The sequence below is a fragment of the Camelus dromedarius genome, chromosome 13 (genome assembly GCF_036321535.1).
Source record: "Camelus dromedarius isolate mCamDro1 chromosome 13, mCamDro1.pat, whole genome shotgun sequence".
In the NCBI taxonomy this organism is placed as follows: Eukaryota; Metazoa; Chordata; class Mammalia; order Artiodactyla; family Camelidae; genus Camelus; species Camelus dromedarius.
This window is the reverse complement of record NC_087448.1, coordinates 30,491,372-30,503,502: the sequence shown is the minus strand read 5'-3', so window position 1 is coordinate 30,503,502 and position 12,131 is coordinate 30,491,372.

Genomic DNA, 12,131 nt, shown 5'->3' with positions numbered 1-12,131 from the left:
GAACGTTTCCACAGGACAGGGTGACATTTTTTTTTCCAGTTCATATCTAGACTATACACCTGCCCCTGGCATGGAAGCTGCCCTGGCTCCTTGTTCACCTGTGACTGTTTTCTGTCTAAGTTATCTTAGAACACAGATCTTGTTATCTTATACTAATTCCCTGTTCTTTAATATTTACCAAGAAATACTGAGAAAAATCTTTGAAGGAAATTCTCAACCATGACACTAATGCTATATAAAGATAAGACAAGGGGAAGGTGAGCAAGAATGAGAAACATCTGTCAGTAGGCAATGTTTGGTGAGATCCTTAAAAGAGAAGTTGAGGCCTGGGAGTGAAGGTCAGATTGCAGTAGATTCAAGAGTGAGTTGAAAGTCAGAACCTCATGCATAATTCCTATAAATGGCTTACGCTTGACAAGCCAATAATGGAATCCACCCCTTCTTTGGGGAGCTGCTGTGTTTTTAGCTGTCTTATAAACCACACAACTTTCAGGAAGCCTTGTTATAGAACTAATCAGTCCTAAGGTTAGCATATATACCATTTATCCTTGAGTCAGATTATCATTAGGGATTTGGTCAAACAAAATGATATTTAAATTGGATAAATAATACTCTCTCTGCCAAGGAATTGAAATTTAAAGGAAGTCACAGTTGATGGTCTGCATAAGAAGCAAAGAAGATACACAAATAGAGACCATAATACAATGGATAACCTGAAAGCTTTTGAATGAGTCTAAGTTGTCAGTATGTTGAAGTTAAGATTGAGCAGGGTCTGTGATAACTCAAAGTCTAGAAGGAAAAGAAAGATCTACAGAGTAGTCAGGAGTACCTTTGTAGCAAATGATAAAAATTAAAATCAAAAGTAGTGCAAACAAAAGAGGCAATTTAACAATTCACATAAAAAACATCAAATTTGTCATTAAAATGAGAAAAGTGGCACAGGTAAATGAAGGAAAGTTCATTTCAACATATTATCATCAATTCTGTCAATTGTGTGAAAGAAGTCTAATTTTTACACACCACAGAATATTAGAATCATCAAGTTAGGACCTTGATATATTTCTAATAGAGTCATCTTGGTGATAAATAGAATAGTGTCTAAGTAATTAGAAAAAAGGATACAGACGGACAACTGTTTTCTTTAACTGCCCATGTGGCCTACTTGCCTAGTTGGTTCTTCCTGTGAAAGGTTATTACCAGTACTGTGTTCTCCAAGTTGCTGTTAGTGTTTCTATAGTGTGGAACTGTGATAGTCTGGCCTGATCATGGTAGCAGTTATGATGTTCAGTTGCTCACTGTTTTCTTTAATCCTTTCTAATCAGTAACAAGTATGGATGGCCCCTTGTAGCCAGGGGTTCTGCATCTGTGGATTTGAATCTGTTGATTTGGAACCTATGGACACTGAGGGCTGACTGTACAATGCCATTTTATATGAGACTTGGGCATCCATGAATGTTGATATCCATGGTGGGTCCTAGAACCAGTCCCCCTCAGATACTGAGGGACCCCTGTATGTGAATTATTATTATTAAATGTTATTAAAACAATGAAAGAAAAAATACTTAGTTTATCTCACATACAAGTAAAAAATATTTATGTGTGTGAATGTGTAAAATCTGGCCCCTGTATTTAAATTTAAAATATTTCCTCATTTCATATTCATTAAACATTTCCTCTTTCATATTTCCATCTTTCATTTTCATGAATTTCATTCATTTGCATGATATATTTTCACTTTATAGCTAAATATTAATTTAGAATTTTAAGTATATGACAAGAAGGAATAAATTGAAATACTAATATTTATTTACTAATATTTATTTCTATTTATATATATTTTTTGTTCTTAATTACTTTTCTAGGCTTGTTATTTTTAACAGTTTATTCAGTAATTCTCCTACTGCCTCTTCCTGGCTATATCTGTGCTGAATTACCTAATATTTGTCTTATAAATGCAATTTTATTTCACGAAGGATTTATTCATTTAATTATCCAAAGGATTCATTACAGAGATGTTTGAAATCAACTGTGAAAGAAAGATTGTCAATTAGTTTCACTGGTTACTATACATGAATAGTTGAGTTTATTTTACTAACAACTGTTAAAATAACTTCTCCAATTAGGAAAGGTTATCAGAGAGTAACTTAAAGATGTTGTAAACAAAGGAGAAGACGTTTACTGCCCAAGTGAATCAGAGGGAGAACAGAATTGCAGATTATGGTAAAATGTTTTAATGTAGTACGTAAATTCAGAACACTTAAGGAAACAGCATGTACTATTTAAAAATAAGCTAATTATATTGTGATCCTATTTTGTCAGTAAAATTGCCATCAATAACTCCCTCTCCTGAGTGCTTCTGTACAACTAGTTTGTTCTCAGACCCTAGGTTTTCATTTCTTACCTTTTTTTTTCTTAGTAGTATAGTGTCATTTGGGGTTATTTCTAGCAATGCCAATTGAAATGAAAACAATGTATTTATTTTCTTGTCTCTTAGGTGATCTCTCTGTGTAGAGCCAGAGATTCAACAAACATAAAAACAAAGAGAGAAGCAGAAGAGTAAAATTGTTATGGTGCTGTCATCATTTTTGCTTTTATCTTCCAGTGGCAAGTCCACTCTCTACATCAGCGATAACTCATATACATACTTGTTAAATTGCCAGATCCGCTCAAAACTGCCATCTGTATACATGACTGACAACTCTTCATTTACTTCTCCAAAGCCTTATACACAGCCTTTAAAATCAAGGACTATGGCATCAGATGACCTGGGTTTAAATCCTGTCTTTGTCCTAGTTGTAAGACTCAAACACATTTTTCATCTTTCTGTGACTTAGTTTCCTCATGTAAAGTAATTCTGGGTTCAAATGATTGCTAAGATTCAATGAGTTAATATTTTTAAAGTGGTTCAAAAAGTGGTTGACACACAGTAAACATTACACAAAGGTTAGCAAAGAGTTTCATGTGTTCTGTTTATGTGGTCATGCAATTTTTTTTTTCTGAAATTTTCCCTATCCTTTTGGAAATCATGCCTGATCACATAAATACGTGCTTCCTAAGTAAATAGAAAGACGTTTTACTTGTTCTTCAGCAGTGGTATGTGTGCATAAATTCCTAGCACTATATTCCTAGCACTATAGGACCTACTTTACTACCTGTACACTTGTAAGTAATTGAACAACACGTGTTATAGACACTGTTTTTCAGAGGTATTGTAGTCCTTTCTAAATTTGGCTGATACTGAAAATGATCTATTCCTCTACATGCAGTTCAGAGTTAGCTGGGGCTCTGGGCAGGTGGAGATTGGGAAAAACCTGACTATCTCCAAATTCACAGTTTGAGAGTCCTGATACTGTTATTTCACAACAGCTGTTTCTTCACAACCTACTAGCTTCTTGTTCTGCATTCTCTTTTCCAAGATCAGTTCTTTTCCACATTAACCTAAATTCAATCATGTCTCAAAAATGTTCACTCACTTTAAGCATCTAATGAGCTTTGGAATTTATTGAAGATTTATTTGTTATGAGGAAGGTGCTTATGCCATTTGCAGCATTCCACTATCTTCTATCTCCAAGTCCTATTTTTCCGTCCCCCTCCCTTTTCTCTGATGCAGCAAAATAAATCCTCTCTTGATTCACACACAGCAGCTCCAGGCCCTGTGAAGAGCTGGAATTCTACTCTAGTTAATCTTTGCATAGAAAGTTTTCAGCTAAGACAGGCCTCTCCTGAAGAAATTTTATACTTACTGCTAAGAGAAACAAACAAACAAATAAAACTTTTTTTCCTGACCTGTTCTATAAATGAACGCTACTTTTCATTTCAGAAACTGTGATGCACCTTTTCACAGGTATGGCATATCTTTCAAATGACCAGTCTTATTGGACATGTAATAAGGAAGAACAAATTTGACTCCATAGTAGGTCTGCTCCTTTAGCTCTAATCCTGTACTCTGTGCCCTGTGCTTAGGCTGGTTCTGCACCTTTTGTAAAAGAATGTTGCCTACAGCCTGAAATTTACAGGAGAGCCCATTCTCAGGACTCTGACCTTTAAGGGTACAACACTTTTCCATCCATATAGAGATAAAAGTTGCAGAACAGAGAATAACATTTGTCTTGGTGGAGGATTACAAGAACATCATGAATTGACCTATGTGGACAGCTGTAAGAACAAAAGATTCTGACACCAAGAAATTCACAACCAACCATACCCCATCCCTTTTCTGGTATAAAAGGAGCCTGAATTCTGACTTGGGTAAGATGGTTCTCTAGGACATTAGACTACCATCTTCTTGGTCTGCTGGCTTTCTGAATAAAATCATTATTCCCTTCTTCAACACCTTGTCTCCTGATTTATTGGCCTGTTGTGCAGTGAGCAGAACAAGTTTGGACGTGGTAACAGATACACTGGATTTTGCAACTTTGCTAGTAAAGTAAATGGATGTAAAGATTTGTCAGGATCCTCTAGAAGGTCTTGCCAACTAAAAGCTACAAGAAATCTCATTCTTATGGCAGAAAATTGCATCCAAAGAACAAAGAGGCAGGTGATTTAAGCCAAGAGCCAATAGATATTGTGAGGCAACAGAGTGTCCCACCAAATAATGAGAAGAGATGAGAAAAATGATTTGTACTTTTCTGTCAGAAAAGACTCTGAATTTCAGATAGTCAGTACATGATGTTTGGTGCTCAGAAACCAAGACAACAGTGATGAAAGAGAAAAGAAAGAGTCCAAAGTTGAGAAGGGCTGGTCCTAGAGGATTTCTGTTGCAGGTGGATTACTCTGAATGAGATTACAGTTCCAGGGAAAAGAGCAGGAGCTTAATCAATCAAGGAAGCCTTAGAACTGCGTGCTGAAAAAGGTAGTTGAAATAAGGTAGCAATGGTAAATTCCCAAAACACTATTAAGCTTTCTCAGATGTCCTCTGTCTCAAACTAAGAAGAGTGTGCCAAGCAGAGAACTGTGCACTGACCATTGATCCTGGGGCAAGACTCCAAACCTTTATGCCCACTGCATCTTGGTATCAGAGTTGCCAGAGAAAACAATGCAGTCAATCACTGAGTGGAAAAACACTTTGTTCATGCAGGGAAGAGACAGCAAAAAAGCAGCTCCCATAGTTAGCAACCTATGACCAGTGGTTCTCTCTTTGCAGCTAAGACAGGGCAGTTGGTCTACGTGTATCTCTCTTGTGTTGCAGTGGAAGGACCATGTCCCCTCTCTGCACAGAACAGGTATAACAGTGCAGTTGGCCAGGTGTGATATGGTGCACATGCTTTAAGCAAAGACAAAAGAGGCTCACTGAGCCTAACCAAGGAAAGTTACTTCCACACAAGGTGATCAGCCTGGCACTGGCTATGTGGCTTCTTTACCTCTTGGTAAGGAAGTGTTTCAGGCCAAGGCCCATTCTTTTGTGGCTGAGTGGAGATCAAAAGACTATGTACATGAGACTGCCATTCTCAACAGAGTGCTCAGAGCACTGGGAGAACTTTGAGAGCTCTTAGCCACAATATTGTATAGTCCAGATCATGATTCTAGAATGAAATAGACAGGAATAAGATTCCTACCTTCATCAGGTACTAACTGCAAGTTACTTTACCCTACTAAAGCTTGGTTTTCTCAACTGGAAAAGTGTGAAATGCTATGCATCTGGTTGGAGTTTTGTGACATTTAAGTGATAAGAATGTCACCCAGGAAAATGGCTGGAACAAAGGAAGCAGCCTCAATGTGGCACATGAGGGGCCAGGAGAAAGGAGGGCAGGTAGAGTGTTGCTTCACCATTAAGGACAATAGAAATTCAGATATTAAAGATAAAGACTTAATAATCATGTACAGAACTGAGTATATTCTTGTGTGTTTGTGGTGTTACATTCTTAGGCTCTAACAATTAGATTTGGTTCAAAATGAAACTAAATTGGTTGCATGTAACTGATTTTTAGCTAAGTGTTCAGGGTTCAATGAACTAATATTTTCCTGAGAAATGAACCTAGAATTTCTAGGGGAAAACCATGCCTTTTCCATCTTCTAGAAGCAGAAATCCATTCCTTGTCTCATGGTTCATTGTCTTCTTCAAAGTGCATTACTCCAGTCTCTAGTTCTATGTCCACATCATTTCTTCTTTGATCTTCCTGCCTCTCCTTCATAAGGACTCTTCTTGTAACTGAGCAGGACCCTACTGTCATTGGTGACCATATAGTATTTGTAACTGCTTAATTATATAATAGTTTAGATGGCTTTTCTCATGCTGTTGCTGACCAGCTGACCAGGATTGGGCTACAGGCAGGGGGATGGGGCTTGGGTGGTCTGCCAAACACCCTGGTAGTGCTGTGTGTGGAGATCATGTGCAGTGCCCTTCTTTTGCTCCCAGTACCTCAGAAATGGCAGTTGGTTTTCTGTCTTTTTGTATCTTGTTCATATCTCACCCTAACTGCACATGCATACAGTTATTTTTAGTCCCTTATAGTTTCTTTGTATTTTGTTGCTCAAGGTGCAGGTCCCAGCCTGTATAAGTGCTGCATCAAAAGCATATATCAACCTGACTTTAAACTGCACGAGTTTTTCTTTAGAGCACTTTTACACAGACTCTCTTCCTAAACACACTTTGTTCTAGGCACAAGAATATTAAGAGATATGGGTTATTGATTCTCAAGGCTGGAGATAAACAACATGCCCAGCTGAAGGAAAAGGACCACTGCATCTGCAAAAACAAGAACAACTCTGCAACAAATTCTTACCCTGTATGTGATCTCTATGAAACTGCTCTGCCCCTTGAACTCTTGAACTTTTGTTATAAAACCTGTACCTTCTCTTCCCAGGAGGCTCACAGTCATGGAGCCATTAAGTCTACTGTGACCTCTTTTGCCTGGCAAAGAAATAAAGCTGCCTTTTCTGCTTCACTTAAAACTTTGTCTTTGAGTCTCAGTTGGGTAATTGGGGCACAGAGGCTGAGTTTCAGCAAAATTCTGATTATATTAGACCAAAATGGATAATCCAGGAGAATCTCTCTATCTAAGATCAGTAACTTAATCACATCTGCAAAGTTCTTTTTGCCATGTAAGATTCTGGTTATTAGAATGTAGCCATATTTTGGTGGGGGCTGGGGGGTGTTGGAGGCATTCATCTTATCACACCTTTCTTATCAAAAAGCATTTAATTTGGCTCTGCAAGTTTGTCTTTAGGGAATAGGCATGCTGATGCATAAACTCAGTTTTTTTCATTAATTCAACCAACATGTATTAAGTACCTACTTTGGGCTAAGCACTATAGAAAATAAGTACCATATGAAATGGCAACCTAGGGGAAAACAAAAGAGACAGATAGATGTAGCTATAATGGTAAGTAGAGTAGACAAGTCTCTGATAATAATTAACTCTCTTTTATAGGAACATAGATGACAGATCTATAAATTCAACTGGGGAATCCAGAAAGTGTCCTGGCAAAATTATGTTTTGACCTGTGGAAATCATCCATATAAAGGGAAGAAAGTGTATCCCATCTCTGAGTCCATGTGCAACAGTGAAGAGTAAGGGAGCCATTTAGCACAAGCAAACAGTGACGCAAGCAGTGACACAAGCAGACACCTGAACGAAGGGTACCATTGGAGAGATTACCAGGATGCAATGCTGGGGGAATAACCAGAAGCTAGGTTATCAATGATTTTGCATCCTAAGCAAGAGAGGGTAAAATTTATCTTAACAGCCATTGGGATCAAATGGTTACTTCAAAGCAAAGAAATTATATAAATATATTTGCATTAGAACACAGTGTAAGGGTAGGGAGACAGGAGGGTGTAATGTAAAGAAACACACTGAAAGTGTGAGAAAGAAAGAAATAAATACACTTGGCATCAAACTGTGAGCTTGGAAGAATGCCTTGGGTCTTGGGGGGAAAACACAACTCTTGCCAAAACCTTAATTTTAGTCCAATGAAGACCTGAGCTGAGAAACCACCCATACCATCAGACTTCTGTCCCAAAAAACTGTCAGAAGATATCTTTGTGTTGTTTAAAGCACTAAGTTTGTGGTAATTTGCTGTGGCATTAATAAAAAACTAATACAGTAATAATGTGGGAACTTAATACTCTATTTCTAAACGATATTTCCAATTTGATGCCACTTTTTATTTATTCAATATGAATGAAATATTGCAGGACAAGTTATTTTCCCATGAAGGGAAAACATTTATTTTGCACTCTGCATTCAATTGGGAATGCGCTTTTTCTCCCATTCATTATATATACTGTTCAGTAAATACAGCCACAAAAGGAAGAGCACATGGTCTAGGCTGGCCAATCGAACAACCATTTTTTGTTAGACTTGGTGATTTGACCAATCAGAATTCTGTCTAATAATTGCCACTTATCATTAATGGTATTTTTGTGAGGTTGCCAGTTAATGACTGTAACATTTTCTTCTTTGACTTAAGCAAGACTAAGTTGGATTTTTATTATTTGCAGCTGAAAGATTTTTGATTAATTCCTCCCTCAATTAGAGCTAATAAAAGTCTAAGATATGGTATAATAATATTATAGACTATATTAGCATTCACATATCTTTTTAAATTTTGTCTTTCATCATGAGTTAAATAAGTATTGTCAAAGTCTACAGCATGGCTCAATGTCTTTAAAAGTATCAGATGTGAGTTCATTACTACTAACAAAGTCAACCAGTAAATGTTATGCTATGTCTCTTAATCAAATGACAGAACAAAATTTCTAACGACAAATGAAGCTAAGTAAATGTTACTTACAGGGCTATGCAATAGAAATCAATCTGGAGAGAGCTAATTATTTTATATTATATATTGTTATGAATAGCTGAATGACATTTAAAGCACAGAATCCAACAAGTTCATGTATTAAAAAACATATCATGATGCGTGGTGAAAAGCAACAGGAGTAGTAAGACAAGAGCTTTACTCTAAAGATTTTAAGTGGGTATTCAGGAAATATAGGATTCAGATTCAACTAGTATTCACTAAAGGTCTGATTCAATGATACATCAGTCATACAACAAGAATATATAGTGCTTGTTATCAACCAAATTTAACAAATGAAATTTTAAAAAATTATTGAGGTTTTAAAACACAGCCAAAGTTATACAGCTGGTAGTGAAAAGCCCTAGAACATAAACCCGAGACCTTTACCTCAAATTTGTACTAATTTCACTACCGCATTCACCTCCATATTATTTCCTGTTTCCTTGACTGGTGTAGGCTGAAGGATGCTTCAAAGCTAATAGTCTTATTACAGATTCTTACAGTATAAGTAAATAAAACCCTTAATTATTGTATGCATGAATGTCTAAGGTATTTTGATTTACTACTATGTTCAGAAATTCATAAGTATTTTTGATACAACTTCTGAGTTTTAGATCCAAATATTTTGTTTCTTATGTCATATATATTTTTGCTTCTTTTGTGTACATAGGTAGATATCTATATATAGATTTATATATATAATTTTATAAAGTTTTCTCTATAGTATCTGTTTTTATTAAAATTTATTTTGTTTCTTTAAATCACTCTAATAATGGGGAAGGGTTTTTAGCCTAAAATAGTGTCAAACACTTTAGCTAAATTGACAAAATAAAACTAAGAGATTTTTGCCTATCTGGTCAATAATTTGTAAACAAAGAAGGATTAATAGGATTTATGATTCTTTTCAGCTGCACATAACACAAGCAATACTAATTATATTTTCATTAACCTTTGAGTCTAGATCATATAACAATTTAGTCCTGTTAGAGACCAATCCATGGTTTTATTGTTAAATACAGTGTAAACAATAATAGGGTCAAAGTACATAAACACATATTCCAGGAAAAAAAAACCAAGCAAAGCTTTGTTTCCATGGTTTAAAAATCTCATCACAATATATCAATTTTGATATTTATTCTCAATTTGCCAAATTCCCTTTGGTTTCAAAATAAACACTGTTTCTAAATAGTAACTGCTTTCTTTGGACCATGCAGGGTGGAGCATCCCAAGCTTGCTGAGCTAACCCTTTACTATACAACTCTTACACTTGAAATTCATGTTGTTTTGCTGAATACTTTTCCTTAACAAAAAGCTAAATGAATATATAACTAGCTTCCTCTCCCTTCTTCTCTTTTCTGCACATACACTTCATAGTACTTAGGCATATGAAGAATCAGAAAAAGATTATAGATTCTATGCTGTCTTGCCTAGATGTGGCCATATAAATGCGTTTTGTGCAATGTAATATGGACAGAAGTGCTGAGCTCAAGTTCTGACTGAAAGTGACAGGTTTCTCTTTATTTTTCTCCCTTTATTTCTGGCTAGAAGGTAGATGTGATGGCAGAAGCTGGTGCATACTTCTCAGAACAGGACAAAGAAATTGATACTGAGGTTGGCATAATAAAGAAACAGAAAATTTTTGGTCCCAACCACTATAGAATAGCTATATCAACTTTTGATGGATTGTGTTAGACTGTTTTGTGAAATATTCTATCTTAATTAAGCCATGGACATTTTGTCCATTATTTACAGCAGCTAAAATGGCAATATAACTAATGCAGATCTTTGACCATTCTTCTCCTTACATGTAGCTTTACATCTCTTGTTCCTCTCTACTTAACACATATCTGCCTATAATACTCATCTCAAATTAAGCCAAAAGGTCCTCCTTTTTGCCTGATGAAGAAAGTCAGAAAACAGGAAATTTTGGATTTATTGTGTTCTTGATTATCATCCTTAAATGGATGTTCAATATTTCCCTGAAATGTAATGAAATTCTCTTGTAAGATTTCTCCTTCACTCACTACACCAAATATTTCATTCTCTGCTTTTTAACTTCTGAACCAAGTACTCATTCTGCACTCATCACTCCCAACTCAGCTACCTTCACATTCTGGTGAGAAAAAAAAATACCTATAGGATTCAAACTTCTCATCTTTCCTTTAACAAAGAGACAAAAAATCGTGGTATCTTTTACTATTGTATTCTTCACTCCAGCCGCAGGGAACGAGGAGTCAACTCCTTTCAGTGTCAACACCTCGGCCTACATTGGAATCTTATCCATTCTCAGAATGCTTGTCTTTAAACTTTTCTGAATTTCGAAAGCTGTCTTTCTCTCCTGGAAAGTTTTAACTAATATTAAAACTGGCTGTAATCACCTTCCCTCTGGAAGAGCACACTCTTGCCCTCCAACTTCATTCCATTTGCTTTGTTTTTACTCTAGTTTTGATTTTAACATTTTTTTTTAACTGTCCAAGTTCATAATCTTCATTTCATTATCTATTCCTTAATGCATATATCAACCCAAGTTATACTGGCTTTAGCAATAATTAGAGTCATTACGGATTATTTAGTTAAGCCTAAGTAACTGTCAGTTCTCTTGTTAATTTCCTGTAAGCACACTTTACCAACATTTTTATTATTTCTTTCTTATGTCTCTGGTTGTTCCTCCCTAGTCTCCTTTAACTGCTTCTTTAACACCTTTTAAATATTGGAGTTACCTTAAGTTCAGCCCTGAAATCTCTTTATTTCCCACTTTCCATGGTCTCAGGTGGAAATTTTGTCCATCCTTACGGGTATAAATTCAAATTTATGCTAGTGGCTCTGAAACTGTATTGCCAGGTCAGATCTACATTCAAACGCTTATTCAAAAGTTCCACGTTTATATCTCTTACCCACATTTGTATCTTAGCTTCTCCAAAAGTAGAATCTTGATAAGAACTGCCCTTCTCATCTGCCCCACCTTCTGCATTCTCTATTTTTAAGTGACTGTTTCATCCATCCACGTGTCCAAACTAATTAGTAACTTCTTTATTTTCTTTATTCTTTATTTAGTTCTCATAACCAGCTTATTACCAAATTCTGTAATTTCTACCTCCCAAAATATCTAAAGTTTTTTTTTATTTCTCTTCATCTTTCCAGATATAACTCTAATCTAACTTACATAGGCTCCTTTCTCTTCTACTGCACTTTTGCCCCTGCTCTGTTCACTCTCCATCCAGCATTCTGAGTATTTGTTGTTGTGGTGGTGGTTGTTTTAAAATATAAGTCAGATTTTATTATTCATTAGCTAAAATCAGCTCAACAACTTTCTGTTGCCCTGAGAATAAAATCTATATTGTCTGTAAGAAACTTCAGAATCCACACCTCTTTCTTTGTTTCTATCT